This window comes from Melanerpes formicivorus, unplaced genomic scaffold (assembly GCF_026170545.1).
Source record: "Melanerpes formicivorus ecotype bairdi unplaced genomic scaffold, bMelFor1.0.p_v2 SCAF_18, whole genome shotgun sequence".
NCBI lineage: Eukaryota > Metazoa > Chordata > Aves > Piciformes > Picidae > Melanerpes > Melanerpes formicivorus.
The window spans coordinates 5,700,422-5,720,945 of record NW_027142370.1 but is presented as its reverse complement, the minus strand read 5'-3'; the positions used below and the strand labels follow the sequence as shown (position 1 = coordinate 5,720,945).

The 20,524-nt window shown below is 45.3% G+C and overlaps 1 protein-coding gene across 3 annotated transcripts in view; it reads left to right on the top strand.

Moving 5' to 3' along the window:
• Positions 1-369: 369 nt before the first annotated feature.
• The window catches only part of C1QTNF7 (C1q and TNF related 7), a 46,121-nt gene continuing 25,966 nt past the window's right edge, over positions 370-20,524 (top strand). For 2 of the 3 annotated variants that reach the window (XM_068149709.1, XM_068149707.1), the window contains exon 1: positions 370-704. The gene's annotated coding sequence lies outside the window, so the exon portion shown is untranslated. Of the gene's footprint in view, positions 705-16,668; positions 16,763-20,524 lie in introns of those variants that run through there. The other variant, XM_068149708.1, reaches the window with a different exon arrangement.

The following is a 20,524-nucleotide window of genomic DNA, read 5'->3' as shown; positions in this document are numbered from 1 at the left end:
TGCACTAGTGGAGGAAGCCCAGGAGAAAGTCCCTGGACCTGTCCTCCAATCCTCAGACGAAAGATTAGTGTCTGTAAATTTTTTGGCCAAGTTTAGTGACCAGCCTCCTCTGGGAGTTGAGCACTTTATGCATTTGAGACTGCTACTTCTTCCTCCACTTTGAGGCAGATGCTGCTCCTCCCAAATCCCACACTGAGGGGACTACATGCCAGAAGAAGCACGAGTTTTTCCTCTTCCCTGTGTCTTTACTGGGAAGGAGACAACTTAGCCTATCATGCTTTCCAGAGATGATATAATGTTACCACGGGGAGGCTATGCCCCAGGTCCTGTTAGGACTCTGTCACACCACTTCAGCCTGGAGCACACGCTTGCTCCTTGCTCCATGGTGTACATCGAGCTCCTTCCAGCAGGAGTTTTACAGCAAGCTCACAGTTGCTTTAAATTACCAAGCTTGGCAAGTGGCCGAGGAAAGGAGTGGGAGCTTATTTAGCTGAGACAGACAGTTACAAAACTCAATACAAGAGCATCAAGCTTCAAATAAGTTTTCACAAAGTGCAGGATTTGTCCTCACGGCGTCTGACTTGGTTGGAAGGACTCTGAATCAGCAACAATTACCTGTTGGCTGGGATTTACAACTCTTACACCACCCAGACTGAGCACCTTGTTTCCCTGAACACCCCCATGTCATCTGCTCGAGCGTGAAGGTAAGCTGCAACTGATTCTGCTGCCCTGTTCTGACCGCTCTGAAGTGTGCACAGGAGAGAAACCTTTCAGGGGAATGCAGATTTGTTTTGTCTGCTTTTGGTGGGGTGCTTGTTAGAAATCGTTTCTGTTAGAAGCTGTCTGTGGTAAGGCTGCAGCGAAATCTGCTTCTGTATCTTGTCTTGCAAGAGAGGAGTAATCGACTTGGACGTGTATGCACATAACATTCCTATCAGAAAGTTGCCAGACAGATTTGGTTTTAAAAAGAAAGAAATTAAGGCCACAATTTTCGGGAGGGGGGAGGGAAATATATATATTTTTAATGTCTGCTTTTCACAGGGTGATTGAATTGCCTCAACTATTTTAAAACATTTCTCTCTATTGAGCTGTAATCTCACATTCCATCAACCCAGACCAGAGATTATTGTTGTTGTCCCTCGTGAATGATTCCAACACCAGTCCAGATCTTTACTTTAACTTTTGTTGCTATGGTTTCATAGAAACTTGTTTTGATAATAATAATAATAATAATAATAATAATAATAATAATAATAATAATAATAATAATAATAATAATAACAATAATAATAACTCTGTAAGTACCAAATAAATCATTTTGCTTCAGGGTTGTGCTGTTGCAAATGCAAGCTCCATCATTTAACTTATGAAGCTCTCACAAACACGGCCATCTGTTGTTTTGTTGGGGGGGGCTGCTCCTGTTTGCTTGGGGGGTTTCTTCAAGATCATTTAACTTTCTGTGCTTCCACTGCTACCAGCAGTATGCTTCACGCCTGCCTGCAGGGTGGGGAGAGAATGTGTGTTGTCAAACAGAAATGAAATGCGGAGTGTTAAGTGATTAAACACAAGCTTGGGCTGGGTAGGTGAGATTCTAAATGGATTAGCAGCTTCTTGATCCCTTTCTTCCCCTGGTTCTCTGCTTACCATTGCCCAGGCGAGGCTGAGGCGAGGCTTGCCTGCATGCCAGCTGCCCAAAACCTGATACTCACCATGGTGGCTCATCTCTCTATCCCACTGGCTTTCAAGGAAATGATTTAGCTCTCCAGGCTGAAGTTTTGGGAAAACATGGGTGTGAGCACAGCGTTACCCACAGCCCTCGAAGCTGCACAAGCTCTGGAAATCCGCTAGCGGCAACCTGCTTCAGAAATAGCACAGCTACCATGTTAGACAGCGTGCTGCATTAAAGAGGCAGAAAATCTCCGCTTCCTATAGTGCCTGCTCCCTTTTTTCCCTGGCTTGTGACCACTTCAGCTGTGCTACTGGAGCAGATTGCCCCTGATGGGAGTTCAGGGCTGTCACTCTTCCTGGTGCTGTGTCCCCATGGGCCATGCTTTGCCTCAGTAATGCATTTGAGATTGGGAAGCTCCCCAACACCAACCTCACTGTGCTCTGGAAAGGTAGAGCGAGGGACATCTCCATCAGGTGTCACCTGGGTGAGGATTACATGGCATGGGGATTGGGAAGTGTATTCCTTTCTCTTAGTGGTTGCCTATTCTTTGTCCTTTCTGCACAATACTCCACTGGTCTGACAGAGTGGAGGTGGTGGAGGGTGGGCTCACTCCTTATTGCTTAATGACACAGGAGACAGGATTGTTTCTGAAATGGAGTCTCTCAGCCACAGGAACTGCTTCTGGCCCAACATCAATAACAGGGAATGATGCAAACAAAGAATAGAGTGTTTGTATTGCTCCATCCCTCCATCGTCTCTACACTTCACTGTGGTGATGTCAGTCATGGTGGCAAGGTGAGAAATAGATGGAAACCATATATGAGCAGTGCCCTGAAGGCTGGATTTGAGTGCCTGCAGTGGAAGGTCCTTTGTCCCATTAATTGGATGGGGCACTTGGTGCTATGCTTTAGTTGATTAGATGGTGTTGGGTGATAAGTTGATGATCTCAAAGGTCTTTTCCAACCTGGTTAATTCTAATTCAACACTGAACAACTGTGATAATGATGATCTTTAGGGTCCTTCCAGCCCAAACCACGCCATGATCTATGAATTTTTGATTCTCCATGACTTGTCCATTAGAGGTCTGTCCCATGCACTGGTAAGCCTAATTTCAGAGTCCTTAGACAGTTGCTGGAGCAACATTATGCTTATTGTCATTGCGTGATCAAATAACATCCATCTTACCCAAAGCACACCTTGCAGATGACGAAATGGCAATTCAGATTGACTAGGAAAACTTAACCTCCCAGGGGAATCAGAATCATAAGACTGCAAGCTTGTATACAAATAATAGGCATCCAAGAAAAAACTACAGCTTTCTGACTCCTAGGGGCTGCTTGTCAGAGATACAAGGCAGGTCAAGTTCCATATTATCTGCAAAAGTGGATTCTTTCTTAGTCAAAAGGACAGCAAAATAATTATGTGATTTTCTTGGCAGGGAAACCTAGAGGGTTTGAAGCCTTGTCTTTGTGATCATACCTGGAAAAATAAAGGCTGCAAGTGAGATAATTACTGGCCAGATTTACATTTTAGTTACAGGCATTGGACTGCAACTGTCAGCAAAAGGTGTTCATTTCTGCTCACAGGCTGTCTGCAGGAAAAGGGGCAGATCAGTAGTGTAGCTCCTCTGGTGGGCTGAAGAAGAAATTTAGATTACTCTGATTTCCCAAGGGTGAAATAAATTATTTGGGTTCCTCAAAAATCAGGATTCACTTTGCATCTTGCAAAAGCAGTGTGAGTGTGTTCCCAGGTGTCTAGCTTCACCTGACACCATGCCAAGACTCAGCTAATGTTGAATGCAAACGGGAAAGCTCAAAGCAGTGAAAGAAGAACTACAGAGGACCTGACTCAAGTCTTCCAAGATAATTTGCACCTCTTGGGCAGAGGAGGGACTCAGGACCAGTCCACATATTTTTGTGAGGTGTATGCCTTAGGAAGGACAGAGCTGCTCGATATAAAAGCAGTTCTTATTGCAGAAGATAGTGGGGACCATTTTTTGAAGTGGAAGAATACAATGTGCCTAATGGGAAAAATATCCTGGCAGTTAGAGGTAGACAGTTATAAAGTGATCCAGAGGGAAAGAGGGGAAAAGTCTCACTGCCTGGGCTGTTTCCTTTAGTCTTGGAAAACCTAGAAGAAATCTGTAGGGAGCAACTTTTCCTAGGCTGAGAGATGTGAGAGTCCATATGTTATGCTGGCTTGAATGTATTGGCTTATCTTCAGTCTATATACCGGATTTGCCTTGCTCATCTGTGTATTGCATCTCTCAGACCCAAATGAGGTGCTGCCTACAGAAGTGGAGGCCAAATCTCAAAGAAGTTTTAATGGAGGTAGTTGACTCTGGACTCCATCAGGCCGCTCAGCCTACTTACCTCCTCCTTACTCTTACCTCCTCCTTTGGAGAGACCCCAAACACAAAGCAAGACACCCTGCAACAAACAGGAACATCTGGCAAGAGTCTGAGGTTGAAGCTGGGGAAGGAGAGGAACTGTTCAGTAAGGGGATGGGTGCGTGCACTCTGGGTTATTTCCTGCAGGTTTTACTACATTCTTTCAATGAAGATATTTTTCTTTTGGGCGAAAGACGAGAGTGGAGGAGGTATTAATAACTGAGGTGGGACCTGAAACACAGCTTTAGAAATGTGCAATAAAAACAGGGAGTGACAATGCTATAAAAAAAACAAGGAGGGCTTGAAGGGCAGAGCTGAAGAGGTGTGTGTCCAGCCTGCTCACCCCACCTCTTTCCATTGGTCCGAAGGGCCTTGTGGCTGGGTCCAGGCCAGTGCGGAATTCCCATCACTGCAGCGCAGGGGAAATCTGATCTGTGAGCTGCTGAGAAAGGGACCTCCCCCTTTATAATAACAACCCCAAACCTTTGGAAAAAAAATAAGTCTGATTTATATATTTTTTTCTGGATTTGTCCAGGAAAACTCTCCCTTTTCTTGGAGGGAGATGTTCCTGTGCTGGAACACGCGTCTGCTATTCTCACTAGCACTTACGACTCAGGACCAAAAGTCTTTTCCCTTTTCAGCAGTCCATAAAAACTTGATGTAATGCCAGCATCGCTAGCCCCACACTGATGTTCCTGTACAGGGCTTGCCTGCTGCATTTCAGCACACCTGGGGATGGAGCCCACCCCCCTAGCACATCCCAGACTGCTGTTTCCAGTCCTTTTTCACTAAACAATGGAAGTGACTCTTTTGGGACTTAGCTGGGAAACACTTCAGTTACTCTTTGCATCCTTTGCGTATTCTAGACATCATGTTGGTATTTATTTTACAGACCAGTTGGCTCCTTTGAGTCTTTATGAGCTTCAGCTCTGCATGGATGTGCTCTGAAAGTTGCCTTCCAGAGCCTGTTCTTTTGAGGTTCCAAAACCTGAGAACACTTTTGGTCATAGCTCTGTGTTAGCAACCATCCGAGTCCAACATATTTTTACTTGTCTCCAACTTCTCTTTAGTTCCTCTACACTCTTCCTCTTTTAAGTTACTAGTCTGGTATCCTCCTTCTCATAATCCTTCCACTGTCCTGACATGTCCTGACTACCCCTTGAGCTCCCCCTTTACAAACTCCTCACAGTGGGTTTCTGGATGGGCCCTGCTGGCAGCCATTCGGCCCTGAACTGACAGCAGTCGATGAGCCATCCTGCAGCCCCTCCTCAAATGATTATGGGAAAAGACTCTCCAGCTTCTTGAGAGCTGATTTACCAGTGGCTGGAGAAAGACCAAGGCTGCTTTTTCCTCTCTTCAGTTGCTGCTTCTGTTATTTAGTGCAGATATTCCTGATAGGAAGTGGTGATACATGTTTGCAGATGACCCCTGAGCAACAGCTTCGAGGTGGGGCAGGGAGCAATTATTCCAGGGAGAGGTAATTATTTTGGGTGTGGAAGCAGGATGGTCTAAACTCCAGCAAAGTAGTTTACATAAAGACCTGGAGTCTAGATCACAGCTCCTGCTCCTCTCCTGGAAGAAGGGAATTTTGACCTCTCTTCTCAGCTTGGATAAAAGGACAAGAAAAAAACAAAATAGAAAGAAAAAGAATCTCTTTCCTCATTCAACTTCAGCAGCAGCAGCTTCAGCAGCAGCTTCATCATATATCCAAGTGTCCTTTCTGGGAGTAGAAAGATGAAGTAAAATGAGCAGTCAGGAAGAAGGAAGCAGCTTAAGCAGGATGGACAGTGCCAGCAGTCACAGCTGCTGTCGAACAGGTTGTCCTGCTACTTCTCAGAGAGAGTTGTCAGCCATTGGAATGTGCTGCCCAGGGAGGTGGTGGAGTCACCGTCCCTGGAGGTGTTCAAGAGGGGATGGGATGTGGCACTTGGTGCCATGGTTTAGTAGTCATGAGGTGTTGGGTGGCAGGTTGGACTTGATGATCTTTGGGGTCCTTTCCAACCTTGTTGATTCTGATTCTCCCCTTTCTTCTGCACCCCCAGAGAGAGCAGATCCTCTCTACCCAGGCCCCCAGATCTCAGGAGGGCTTTCCTTCACACTCAGCTCCACGGATGTGTGGTGGGCATTTTCTAGTTTCTCTAGTAGGGCTGCATTTCACTGCATTTAAAGTTTGACAGCTGGGTTGTGCTGCTTTACATTGGAATGGGATTTTGGAGGCTGAGGCTGCATCAGAGGTTGCCTTCAGCTTGAGAATTTCCTCTGCAGGATTGCCTAGGATGGCTCCCTGCAAACTCTCACACCTCAGTCCTGGTTTCTGGGACAGAAATACATGTCACAGCTGGGTCCCTTGCTCTGATAGATCAAATAGATCACTGGAAAGTCTTGAGTAAATACATGTGATCCTCAAACACAGCTAGAGAAAATATTCAGGCAGAAAAAGAAGACACCTTGGGAACTAGAACCATTGAAATTTGCCCCTCATCTTGATTCCTCCCTTTCTGCAGGCATGCTCGGCCCTTGCAGGTCAGGCATGTTGTCAGAGTTTTGATTGCCAAAGACTGAAAATAAATACAAATCTGAGTGGTGTATGCAAAACATCTGCTTCTGCAGCCCAACAGGACACACATTAAAACCCTCCAGTGATATCCAGGCCACTCTGCAGTCAAAACAACCCTCAGGGTTCCCTTCAGGGGAGGCTGCAGGGGAGTGAACAGACCACATCTGACATCTGTGCAGCTCCATGGATGCACAAAGTGTATTTGGATTGCTGCTCCTGGCAGGATTTAGCCCCAGCTTTCTGCTCCTTCAGATGATGGCTTGTAGTCAGCAGAGTTGTTTCCCTACATGCTACAGGAGATGAAAGCCTGTGTGAAGTGCTTTTTGACATGGTGTATCTCATGACTGTTTCCAACCTGTCTTGGCAGTCGGGAAGTTATGTCACCAGGGTTGGGAAAATCTCAGTTTCCTCAGTTAGCAACATTTTCTTCATCAGAATGCGTGGCTGCACCACTTACTGCCATCATTGCTCAAGCCTGAGCAACCTCTGTAGTGACTCTGGCACAAGGTTTGGATTCCTTGACATTAAGACCTGATGATCCCACAGCAGAAAGAGTTTTGCTTGCACAGAAGAACTGCCAAGACACCCTTAAAAGGAAGGCTCTGCTTGAGTGCACGCTGCTGGAGATGCTTGCCACTGCTCTGACCTCTCCAGAATCCATCCTGAGCAAGCCCAGGAGAAGCCATGCAGCTTCACTGCCCCTCTGAGCCCTCATGCAGAAGGGGGAGGGCCTGATCCTTCCAGTCCCCATGGCCAGAGGTCAGCAGGACCATGCCCTGGTACCAAATCCCGCCCAGTGCTGGCTGCCTGGCTGTGTGTGCCTCCTCTCCAGCGTGTCGGCGGAAGCAGATGTTTCTAATTTATCACTAAAATCAAACAACTTAATCCCTCAAATATGCAGTGGTGGGGGGTGAGGAGGGGCCCTTCCACTTAAAGCTGATTTAACATTTGGATAATTAAGGTTAATTTGTCCATGAATGAAGCAAATATGTGTCAGACAACATTACCAGCATTCTCCTCCCTCTAATTTTCGCTGGCTCTGAATATCCAAAAGCTTTTCAACCTGAGGCAACAGGACATGTCCCTGTTCCTCTGGCCAGAAGTGGCTGGCACTGCTTCCACTCACCTGCACCTCTAATAATTACCTGTTTGGGGCTCAGAACATTATCTATTCGTAACAAACATTGCAGCCCTCTGCTGCAGAGGTGCTGAAGGCAGGCCTGGGTGGCAGCTCCAGCACACACCACCTCACTTTTGAAGATGTTATTCCACCCTGGCTTCCTGAGAGTGAATGCTGAGCACAACGTGGAGCATGGGTGAGGCCATGCTCAATGCTACAGGCAGGGCCATGCAGAGAGCTTTTGCAGGAACTGTGTTTAAGTCGCTCAACTAAACGGCTGCAGGTGCAGAAGGGAAGGGAAGGGAAGGGACTGGAGTCCAAATCAATTTCAGACATGACTGAGAAAATGATTGGGTCATGTCAGTGCTGGAGGCCACAGTTAACCTCAAAGCTTCACATGCACAGGAGAACAGGTCTTAATAGGAATGGCTGAGGGAACTGGGGTTGTTTAGTCTGGAGAAAAGGAGGCTGAGGGGAGACCCTATCATAGAATAGAATCATAGAATCATAGAATCAGTAAGGTTGGAAGAGACCTCAAAGATCATCAAGTCCAACCTGTCACCCAACACCTCATGACCACTAAACCATGGCACCAAGTGCCACATCCAATTCCCTCTTGAACACCTGCAGGGATGGTGACTCCACCACCTCCCTGGGCAGCACATTCCAATGACGAATGAGTCGCTCGGTGAAGAACTTTCTCCTCACCTCCAGCCTAAACTTCCCCTGGTGCAGCTTGAGACTGTATCCTCTTGTTCTGGTGCTGGGTGCCTGGGAGAAAAGGCCAACTCCCACCTGGCTACAACCTCCTTTCAGTTGTAGAGAGCAATAAGGTCTCCCCTGAGCCTCCTCTTCTCCAGGCTGAACAACCCTCAGCCTCTCATTGTAGGGCTTGTGCTTGAAGCTTCTCCCCAGCCTCTTTGCCTTTCTCTGGACACCTTCAAGAGTCTCAATGTCCTTCTTAAATTGAGGGAGGGGCCCAGAACTGGACACAGTACTCAAGGTGTGGCCTAACCAGTGCTGAGCACAGGGGCACAATGACTTCCCTGCTCCTGCTGGCCACACTGTTCTTGATGCACTATTCTTGATGCATTGCTCTGTATAAGTCCCTGAAAGGAGTCAAGGTGGGGACTGGTCTCTCTTCCCTGGTAACAAGTGATAGAAATGAAAGAAAATAATTTCAAGTTGCACCAGGGGAGCTTTTGGTTGGATATTAGAAAAAACTTCTTCACTGAGAGGGTTCTCAAGAGGCTCCACAGGGAGGTGCTTGAACACCGACCCCTGGAGGAGTTTAAAAGGTACAGACAATGGTGCTGAGGGACACAGTTTAGCACTAGGCTTAGAAGAGTTAGAAAGTTACTGGCCTGGATGATCTTAAGGGTCTTTTCCCACTGAAAAATCCCACTGTGATTTTATGCACATACATTGAGCTGTCCAGCCAGCTGTGCCCTATTTCTGACACCTCTTTCAGACCATCACTTCCTACTGCTTGCAGGTTGTGTTATTGTTCCTTTGACAGGCTCTTCCTCAGGCAGTTTGGTACCTAGCCACAGCACATCTGCAGTGCACAGATACCTCTGAAGTAACAGCAATGCAGTTGACTTCAAGAGATCTTAACAGCTCCTGGAGACAGGGCAGCAATGCTGGCCCAGATCTGCAGAAGGGCAGAATTTTGAAGCTGCCCCTGGAGGTCTCTTGGGCCTTGGGTGTCTGTGAAAGGCTCTGTCGTGCTGTTGTGATGATCCATGCTCCTTTTATCCTGGCTGGAGCAGCCAAGAAATCCTTCTCCTCCCTTATTTCTGTTAAATGGTAGGATTAGACAATGTGCTGAGATTACTAAAAGCTCTCCATCAAGCACAAATGTCAGGTAGACTAAAGGAACAACTGAAAATGAGAACAGAAGAGCAGAAGAAAAACAGAAGAAAAGCAGGATTAGGGTCAACAGCAGCACTAAGAGCAGGAATCAGAGACCTCAGTGCTCTGCTCTAGCTACTACATACACAACATGGCAGACTGAAGGAGTTAGGGCTGTTCAGTCTGCAGAAGAGAAGGCTCTGAGGTGACCTCATTGTGGCCTTCCAGTATCTGAAGGGGGCCTACAGGAAGGCTGGGGAAGGACTTCTCAGGATGTCAGGTAGTGATAGGACTAGGGGGAATGGAATGAAGCTGGAGGTGGGGAGATTCAGGCTAGATGTGAGGAGGAAGTTCTTCCCCATGAGAGTGGTGAAGCCCTGGAATGGGTTGTCCAGGGAGGTGGTCGAGGCCCTGTCCCTGGGGGTGTTTAAGCGCAGGCTGGATGAGGCTCTGACCAGCCTGATCTAGTGTGGGGTGTCCCTGCCCATGGCAGGGGGGTTGGAACTAGATGATCCTTGTGGTCCCTTCCAACCCTGAATGAAACTATGAAACTATGAAACTATGAAACATCCATAAAGCTATCTGGGAAACCAGTGATTTTTGAGGAGAAAGCTGAAAACAACTGGAACAACAGCTTTTGGCTGAAGATACACCCCACAGTGAAAGAGAGAGTATGACCTTGCCTTAAAGCATCTCCAGACTTCGTCTGTGTCATCTGATCCCTAAGAGGTAAGGCAGTTTATTACAAAATCCATTCTGAGCCTCAAATGGAAGATCACACAGCTCCTCAAAGTGCTGCAGACATTTGTATCTGGGCTTGAAATTTGCTTTTGACGGGTTTTAATGGTATGTGTTGTTGATGTTCCTAAATTATACAGCTCAGTGAAGCATTCAAAAACAAATGCTCAGCCCCCATGGGGTATGTTAAAAGGCCTAAGGATAAGCTTTGATGTGAATATAAAGCCATGATAGCTGTCAGGTCCCCAGTCTTCTTCCAGTGGCACCCTCATGACTAGAAAGGGAATATATGTGATATTGAACATTTCTGAGCCAAAACTTCAGCTGGTGTGAATGAATTATTCTGCCTTTGCAATCAGTGATTTAGATCAGTCCAGCATCTGATCATTCAGGTGTCAAGACTGGGAAGTTATATGGGCAAGATATTACACGCTGCAGGTTTGGAAAGGAGGCTTTCTTTGTATGTACATAAATGACACATTAAAATAAGTTGCACATTAAAAAGTCACAATTCTTCCTTTTGAATGTACACTTTGAGGCATGAACAGGAATTTGCAGCTTTGGAATTCTTGCCCCTTATTTACTAGTGTCTGTACTAGCTGAGACCACTCAAACAAGTGCAGATAGCATCTCACCTTAGGTGAGATATTGCTGCAGTTCTAATTTGGCTGGCTTGGCAAGTCTGAGCAGATATGCAGCAAAGTGTCCAGCACAGGGGTTGGCAGTATTAGACATCCACATAGAGAGTGCTAAACTGGATCATTCCAAGAGGAAGCATCAATCTAGCAAAAATCTGTGACCTGTGCTATACTCGTTTTGTTTTCCTCAGAAGTGATACAGGCTGGGCAGGGACTGGCTGGAAAGCAGCAGCCCTGAGGAGAGAGACTTGGGGGTGCTGGTGGACGAGAAGCTCACCAGGAGCTCTTAATGTGCACTTGCAGCCCAGAAAGCCAACCAGATCCTGGGCTGCATCAGGAGAAGTGTGGCCAGCAGGGCAAGGGAGGTGATTCTCCCCCTCTACTCAGCTCTGGTGAGACACCACCAGGAGTACTGCGTCCAGTTGTGGAGCCCCTATTGCAAGAGGGATCTGGAGGTGCTGGAAGGTGTCCAGAGCAGGGCCACAAGGATGATCAGAGGGCTGGAGCACCTCTCCTATGAGGACAGACTGAGAGAGTTTGGGCTGCTCAGTCTGGAGAAAAGAAGGCTCCGAGGTGACCTAATTGTGGCCTTCCAGTATCTGAAGGGGCCTACAAGAAGGCTGGGGAGGGACTGCTCAGGATCACAGGTAGTGATAGGACTAAGGGGAATAGAATGAAGCTGGAGGTGGGGAGATTCAGGCTGGAGGTGAGGAGGAGGTTCTTCACCATGAGAGTGGTGAAACCCTGGAATGGGTTGTCCAGGGAGGTGGTTGGGGCCCTGTCCCTGGAGGTGTTTAAGCCCAGGCTGGATGAGGCTCTGGCCAGGCTGATCTAGTGTGGGGTGTCCCTGCCCATGGCAGGGGGGTTGTAACTAGATGATCCTTGTGGTCTCTTCCAACCCTGACTGATTCTATGATTCTATGGCACATTGTTCTATGTGCCTTTTATACATACATATATATATATATGGATATGGATATGGATATGTGTATATATAGATACATAGGTGGGACCATGTATAAAACAGTGCTTCTCATCAAAAGAGAAATGTGAGAATTGAAGTGTGAGGGACATGAGAGCCACCTGTTTAAACATTTGGATTTTCACTCTTGCCTTTTAACACGAGACTATCTTGTCTTTCAACTCTTCCCAGGCCTTCCTTATGTATGAACAGAATTTCAAAACAAAGATTTATTCCAGATGTCTTCAGTATATTTTTCCAGGCCTGAACTGAAACAAGCTACAGCAATGCTCACCTTCCTGTAGTTTTTGATCATTGTAACACGAATTCTTGCTGACAGCAGTGGAGATCATGGGGACCTTTCCTGGGTTTCAAAACCAGGTTTTACTGATTTGGATCCCATTCCCAACTGTCAGAAAGGCTGTGCTTTAAGGAGAATCATTCATCTGATGATCCCTAGCACAGATGCCCAGCATATGTCCAGCAGCAGTGTTAGCACTTCTTAATTCTCCCCAGCTGTCAGCTTCAGCACTGGAACCCAGTACATCGCTAGCCTCTCACAGGTGCTGTGATACTTTGTCCCTTGCCTCAGAAGAATTGTCTGTAATAGCTGGGTGGCTATTAATAACTAATAGCTAACTAACAGCAGGAATGCACAGAGAGCTAACAGCAGTGCCAGCCTTAAGAGGTGACCACTTGGATTTCTTACTCTGCACAGACTGTGATGTCTGGCAAATAATGTCATCCTTGTGCCCTAGGTTCACATCTGTAAAATGAGATATTCTTTTTCTGCCTTCTGTGCCAGATATGTGTAATCAAATGATTGAGCAATCAGATATTGCAATAGCTGAGAGTTTGTAATTACCTGGGCTAAGGGATGCAAAATCCTTCTGGACTGTAATTACTAAGTCAGCTCCTTGCTCTTGGGAGCAATGCAAGTTAGATATGCTGTAGGCCCAGAATGATAGAGTCATCATGGCATGGACTGCAGAGAGAGCTGCTGGTGAACTTCCAACCCAAATTACTTCTGGGGTTCTGTTCTGATGCTGCATCTCCACAAAAATATCCTCTTGGAGTACTGGAGACCATGGTGTGCGCCCCTGAAGTAGTCCTGCAGCTTGCCTCCATCATGCACAGATCGATTGAGTCACTATGGTCCAAACTGACTGAGGGCAACTCAACATCTCTGCCAAAAGTACTTGAGTACTTGTGGCCCCAGGCTAATCACAGAGATAGTGTAAGTGCACTTTATGTAGCACTGTGCCTCCATGGAGCTGAACAATGGCATGGTTTATCTCCCGATGAACCTCCTAAAGGTAGTGAAAGCTTACCATACTGGGAAATACACTTTGTAGTTCACACATTTCAGTCCTTCTTGCCCAGCCTTTACATGAAATAGCAAAACTGAGCCTTGTGGTTACTATTGACTGTGCATATGTTGCATCTCTCATAAAGTCACTGAGTGTGGGGGTCATAAAAGCCTCATGAGCTGATACTGGAAACAGCAGATACTGAGCTGTATGTCCTTGTGATGTCCAAGTTTTTTTTTGAAGCTGTGCATAAAATCAGTTTCAAGGCAAAGTCTGTTCAAGGGAGTTGAATGGAGTCTGCCACATCACACAAAGGGACCTACTTTCTCAGGGTCTCAGAGGTAACTGGGCAGTGTCATGCCAGCAAAGAAGCACTCCCAGCCCATTGGCAGAACAACCCAACCAATCTTCTGGGGGCTGTTTGAAAGATAAATGAGAAATATAAGACTTCAAATTACATATAAGAGTCTCTACTTGTACTGGGGCCAAAAAGAGGGGGGGGAGGAGGAAAGAAAAGTATTTGAAAGGTTTTGATATGCTAGATCATGACATAGGCTTCATCCAACAATTCCCATACCTTTCTGTTTGTGTTTTGCTTTCTGGGGTCCCAGCCAAGCTTCCACTTTCACATACACAACTGCAGATCTGGGACCCTCAGTTTGTGAGCTGTTTTCTTAACACCTACATAAATGTCTGTGAATGCATATGCAGTACTCAGTGAAGCCTCTGGTTGTGAGACACAATTGCACTAGGCTGCAGTAAAACTCAGGGCTCCAAGGCTTGGACAGCCTACAAAGCTGTGTTGTGGCTGAAAAGGGCTGGGGCAGAACTGACATGGTCCCTGCAGAGGGCTGCAAGTGCACTGCCCCATGGCTTGTTACTTCCTTGGGGGAAAGCCAGATCCCTGGGGCAGAAACAGAGTTATGCCTGGGGATGATTAGCTGGTACCCAAATTAGCAGTATGCTGCAGATATCTTTGCTGAAAACAGCAAGATTTGGTCCCCAGAAGTTAAGGATGTATTCTGCTTGCCTCAAAACACTTCAAAGAAGCAGGTAATAGGTCCTGATCAGTTTTGAAGTTTAGCTTCTTGTAGTTACAGGCAGAAAGCTGGATGAGATCCCAACATGCCCAATGCACCAGGCTGCTGTCTGAATCTGGGTGTGTGCAAGTAGTCCTGTGTGCCAAGCCTTGCTCCTACAAACCAGGTCACAAGGGCTCCACATCATAAAACAGTATTAAAAGTAGAAAAAATCCCAGATATTCTCTAGAAATAGAACAGTGGAGCTGGGAGAGGGGGAGAAAACATGTGCTTGCTGATGGCTTGGCAGAGTGAAGGGGTCTGGCACAGCAGGAGCCAGCAGCACAGGGTAGTTCAGCACTGACTTAGATAAGTAAGCCCTAAGGTATAATAACTGAGCCCACTGGAGAGAGAGGGTGCTTTGCTGTCTGAAGAACAATACTTGCACCCACACTAGCTTTAAAGTACCGGCTTTCAATGTGAATTTTAGCTTTAAGAAAAGCCAAGACCAATGCCAATCCTTTGAAAGGAGAGATACATATGAGCTTTGACACTGCCTCATTATTTTTGAAGACATTAGTGGAGAAGGGGAAGGGAAAAACATTGGAAAGAGCTGAAAAGCATCAAGATCAATTGACTGGAGAGTTAGAGTTTCAGCATTTGACAGAGGAAATGGATATGAATGGATACTAAATTGAAAACTGAGAGAGTTGTTAGCCATTGGAATGGGCTGCCCAGGGAGGTGGTGGAGTCACCGTCCCTGGAGGTGTTCAGGAGGGGATGGGATGTGGCACTTGGTGCCATGGTTTAGTCATGAGGTCTGGGTGACAGGTTGGACTTGATGATCTTTGAGGCCTCTTCCAGCCTTGGTGGTTCTGTGATTCTGTGAAACTGAAGCTTCCCTCATTCAAAACAATCTAGCACTGCTATTAGTTGGCTACGACTGGGAGAGACAATTTAATTACCACTAAACGACTTTGAAGCTGCATATGTGTTTTAGTGTCTTAATAAAGCTGCAAAACAAAACAGCAACAACAACAACAAAAGAAGAAACAACAAAAGCTGAAGTCTGAGGTTCAAGGAAACCCTTGGCAACACTTATAAAGCGTGTAGGGGATTTGCTCATTCGTTGGCACACAAGGGGAATAAGACCCTAGACAAAAGAGATCACTTGATCATTCTTCATCAGATTCTACTGTTTTCTTAAGACAGAAATGCTTATTAAAAGCCTTGAGGGTCTCTCTTTTTTTATCTTTATATTTCATAAAGCCAGCAATATTGCACTTACAATTTTTTTTCAAGCTGGATTTTAAAAGTTTGTTTCCCTTTCCCCCCTCTTTTGGACCTGACTACAATAGAATGAATGAAGACTTCTATTTTCTCTCTTATCTCTCTGCTACTCCTTTCATTATGCCTAAAATATGGGGAGGGTTTATCATCTCCATAAAACCTCTGCCCTCATTGTCTGGGAATTGAAGGACTATGTTTAAAGTAATGTCTCTATTCTTGCAAATGTAATTTTATAATGGAACAGGGAACTTCTTTTTTTTGACAAAACCTTGCATTTATCTATTTTAAGCTACATCATGATCATAGAATCATAGAATCAATCAATTGTCTTGATTTTCATTGTCATCTCACTACTTCTTCTACTGAGGACTTGTCCCAAAAACTGGGCTTGTTTTGGTGAAGTTTAATAAGTTCAAGCAGACCAAAGGAAAGAGAGAGAGAGAGGGAGAAGAAGAACAACTTCTGAGGGAGAAAAATAATGTATGAGAAGCACTGGTTTTACTTGCAGGCTATTCATTGCACTGATGGTGCCTTAAATGCTAAACTTCAGTCAGGGCTACATTTCCTGGCTGAGATACAGAGATTCTCTGAAAACTGAAATAGAAAATCGGCAGTAACCTCATCTGGAACGCAAGAAACCTCGGCAGAAGGGACAGAGCTGAGCGTACTGCCACTTGGGAGCTGTGAGTTGAAATAGAGAAGCCTGCCATCTTTGTTTTATTCTTAAAATATGTAGAACAAAATCAGAGCTGAAAACATGCATTGTTGTTCTCATTCTGCTGTGCCTGCACTGGGAGCATTGCTCACATACCCCACCGGTGCAGAGCACCACATGCCACAGCTCCTGCGCCCCCATCGCTCTCCCTTATGTTACTGCTCAAGTATGCATTCAGAAAAGAGCCAGCAGATACAGTAGATTTATTCTGCTTGTTGAGGTCAAGGACTGCTTTTTGGGTTTGGATTCAGCTGAGAGGGAACTCTTTCCTCGTGATATCAGACAGGCTTTGGGTTTTGCAGTCCGCTGTCAGTGTGCACTACTGATAAAAAAACAACAAACCCATGTGAGAGTATTTTTAAAGGGAATTATTTATCAATCTAAAGCACCGGTGAGTTATGAGCTGTCTCCAGTGCCTAAGTTAGGAGGCTTTCAGCAAAGCAAAGTATCTGCATGCACTGCAATTCAGAAGCTCCAGCTGCCTGAAGCTCTTGAAAACCATGTAAGTAAAGGGCTTTATTTTCCTGAAGCAGACGTTGTGCCTTCTCTTGCCTCCTAACAGCTTTGAGATAATCTAAACTTGAGATTAAATTCCCCATACAAATGATGTTATTATCTTGCTGTTGCTTTGAATAATGTGTGCATGTTGGCATAATAAATAAGTAACTTACCTTTCTAGAAATGTTTGCTTCTGAGTAGTGTAAGGAGCAGAATCAGTGCACAGCTTGGGCAGGCTCTTTGCTTTTCTGATCACTGACCGTTTCTGTTCTTTGTGATCAGCACAGAGAGCTCTCAAGCTTGTTTTAACTTCTGGGTATCCTGATTTCAAGGGCAATGGGAAGCTGGCAGGAAAGTGCAAAACCTGTGCAAAGGAAAACAAAGAGCAGAAGTGTAGTTAATAAAGCAGCACCAGCAAACCAGAAAGTGATGTGTAACTCCTGTGTTGAACTTGTGGTCTTGTGGGATTTTACACTCTTTATAGTGATATCTAAGAGGTCACAGTTTATATGACTAAGAAGAATATTCAATGGCAGAGGAAATATTTTGATTGGCTTATAAAATGTCACTTGATTTTCATGCTCCTATTTAAGTTAATCACTTTCTGTATGGTTATTTGGAGTTGATTGCAGAGGATGAATTAACTTTCTGGGAGCTTCACAGTTTAATCTGAGGTCATGAAATACTTCCTTTTTCTTTATACAGTTCATGAATGTACTGGCACCAGGCCTGGCAGACAGGTGTTGAAATCCCCAACTACTCTTCTTGTCTGTGAGGTCCTCCCTGCCCTTTTGATGGTTGCCCTTATGTAAACAGGGTGATAAATGAATGAAAACTGGTCATTGTGCCAGGAAGCTTTTTTAGTTCCACTGACCAGGTACAGGTGCTATTGACCCGAGTCAGAAATATCCTGCACTCAGGATTCCCAGTGTCTTCCTGTCCAGAGAGCCTCTGTCCCCCTTGCATTCCTTGCAGCCTTTCCAAAAGTACCCAATCCCTCTGACTTTGCACCTTCTGTTTGGTTCACACTTTTCCCCAGTTCCAAATAACTTTTAGCAGGTCCTTCCTTCCAGACCCACATGTCTGAAAGGTGCAAGCTCTGTCCTCTAATCCTCACAGTGGAAAGCTGGCCCATGCTCACAAGGCAATACCGAGTAAATTTATTACAGATGCACCACTACAACCACCTCTTGCATCAGGAGCTCAGAGGAACACTGCCCCAAATTGCTTACTACCTTTCCCAGGTCTCCTGTTGACCTTTTTCATGGCAGTGTAAGATCCTCCTGTGGAAAGGCACATTCTCCAGAGATGCCCATGGATCACCAAAGTCAATGGGAAGGCTCTCCCTGACATCAGGCAGTCAGACTTGGGTGCCAGAAAAAGCCGGGGCGTTAACAGACAATGCAGGGCTGTGGGCCCGGAGTGTGCTGCTCCCAGTGAAGCTGGGATATCCCTTCCCCAAGCAAAAACAGGGAAAGGCTTTGCAGGGAGATAATATTCACATTTTGAAGGTGCATTGAAGTGGAAAGTCAGAGATGTGGGGGGGGGTCAGTGAGAAAGTCAGATTCCACTGCAGATGAAGGAGAAATATGTTGCTTTTCAAGAGTGTTTGCAGTATGACAAGAAGTTTAATATTTCAGTAGAGATCTGGGTAAGAGATGAGGTAATCTTCTCTTCTCTTCTCTTCTCTTCTCTTCTCTTCTCTTCTCTTCTCTTCTCTTCTCTTCTCTTCTCTTCTCTTCTCTTCTCTTCTCTTCTCTTCTCTTCTCTTCTCTTCTCTTCTCTTCTCTTCTCTTCTCTTCTCTTCTCTTCTCTTCTCTTCTCTTCTCTTCTCTTCTCTTCTCTTCTCTTCTCTTCTCTTCTCTTCTCTTCTCTTCTCTTCTCTTCTCTTCTCCTTTCTTTGCCTTTCTTGTTTTCCTTCCTTTTCCTTTATTTTTTTCCTTTCTTTCCCTTTCTTTATTTCATTGCAGCTCAGCTCTCACATACCTAGCTGGTGTAACTGCACTCCTGGGAGAACACAGCAGTTTGTTGTACTTTTGGAGTTGATGTATATTCATGTGTTCCGTTAGTCTCTTGGCAAATGCATCTTTTGAGCTCTAAAGCATTCTGAACCTTTCATATCGTCCTTTGTTTTGAAGCAACAGATGTCTGTGACAGGCAGATGGTTATGACTTTGAATCTGAACATCTTTAAATACTTTGTTGTGTGTATTTTATGGAGAGGAATGTGCTCTGTCTTACTACGCAGAACTGATGCATTAAATGAAAAGCATCCACGTCTGGGCGCTTGCTGTCGCTTCCTAAGTTGCAAACCAACAAGCCACATGGTTTTGGGGATGATTTATTGTGACATATCTTCACCCCATTGCTCAGTTTGTGTTTTCGAGTTACAAACCAACTGCAAACTGCACTAATCTGACGCTCAGCCAAAACAAGCAAGCAGCAAACGAAGAGTCATAGGAGCTGCCCTGGTTGTCAGTTGCATTCTCACTTTAATGTATACTGTGAGCAGGCTGAAATCTTCCTCTTGCAGAATTTCCCAGGGGAAATAATACAGTGCCTATGAATATAACTGAGGAAAGGGGGGAGGAAAAAAAGTCTTTTGATCTTTCTTATTCTAAAACTTCATTTTTTTTCCAGGAGATACAGCTATGAAATTCGATGAGCACAGAATCTAAGAGCTTAAGATCTTAGAATAGGAATAAATTTGGGAACACAAACGGGAAGAAATAAATCTCAAATAAGAAGATAACTCTCCTTTTCTTTCAAGGAAAGAAGCCAGATAAACAGATTTCATCTGACTGTTTTGTTATGGGATATTCATTTTCTGCCCTAAAAATTATAGTTCTGTCTCTCTCCACCTGACTCTAAGGCTTTGTTTTTCAAAGAAATCTCTTGAGACAGCCTGTGACATGTGTGAACTGTTTAAACCTGATTTAGTTGAACTTACAAAAGGATTATTGCACAGATTGTTGAAGGCTTTGTTAATTAAAATGACATAAGATATGTTATTGCATTAACTCAGTGCTTACACAAGGCACTAGCCCGGCTTGAAAGAAGAGATATGCCTCGTTTCAACTGAGTTTTGGAGGTTTTTCCTCCACCTTTGGGGCTGTTGAAGGGTTTATGGAGCTGGTGGGGAGCTAGAAGAGCTCAGTGGTGATGCAGGATATGCTCTTTCCCTCCTTTTTTCCTCTCTCTCCACAAACTTTTTGCTTTCTCACTTCTTCAGCACACAGTAACCCCTGCTACCCGGCTGTCCTAGAGGACAGGTTTTCCTATTTTGACACCTCAGATCAGCCTCTCTACTGCACCATGGGTAGTGTTCAGCCTTGCTGGAAATGAGAAGGCTTGGGATGGAGAAAGGACCCGATGGAGACAGCATGCTCCAGCAAAGCTGATGGGTCAAAGGCCCCCTCTTTGGATTCAGTGGCTAATCCCCATCTGCAGGTACAAGCCAGGTAGTTCACATTTAAGCAAGGCACCCAGGCTGCTGACCCTCAGTAGTCTGTCACCCAAAGCTATTGACTGCTTTAATTACTGCCTTGTCTGGCTCTGCTTTTCCTGGTGGTATCATCATCCAGATGACTGCTGGGAACAGCCACTGCCCGAGGCAACAGCAAACTAACAGAACAATTAGCCTGAACAAATACAGCAGTTCCTTCAGTTCCACTTCGAGGGTTTTAAGATCTCTTCTGTATCCAGTACTGTAGGGTTTAACAGCAAAAGAAGGAAAATTGTTGAAAGGTTCTATTTTAGAGTCTATT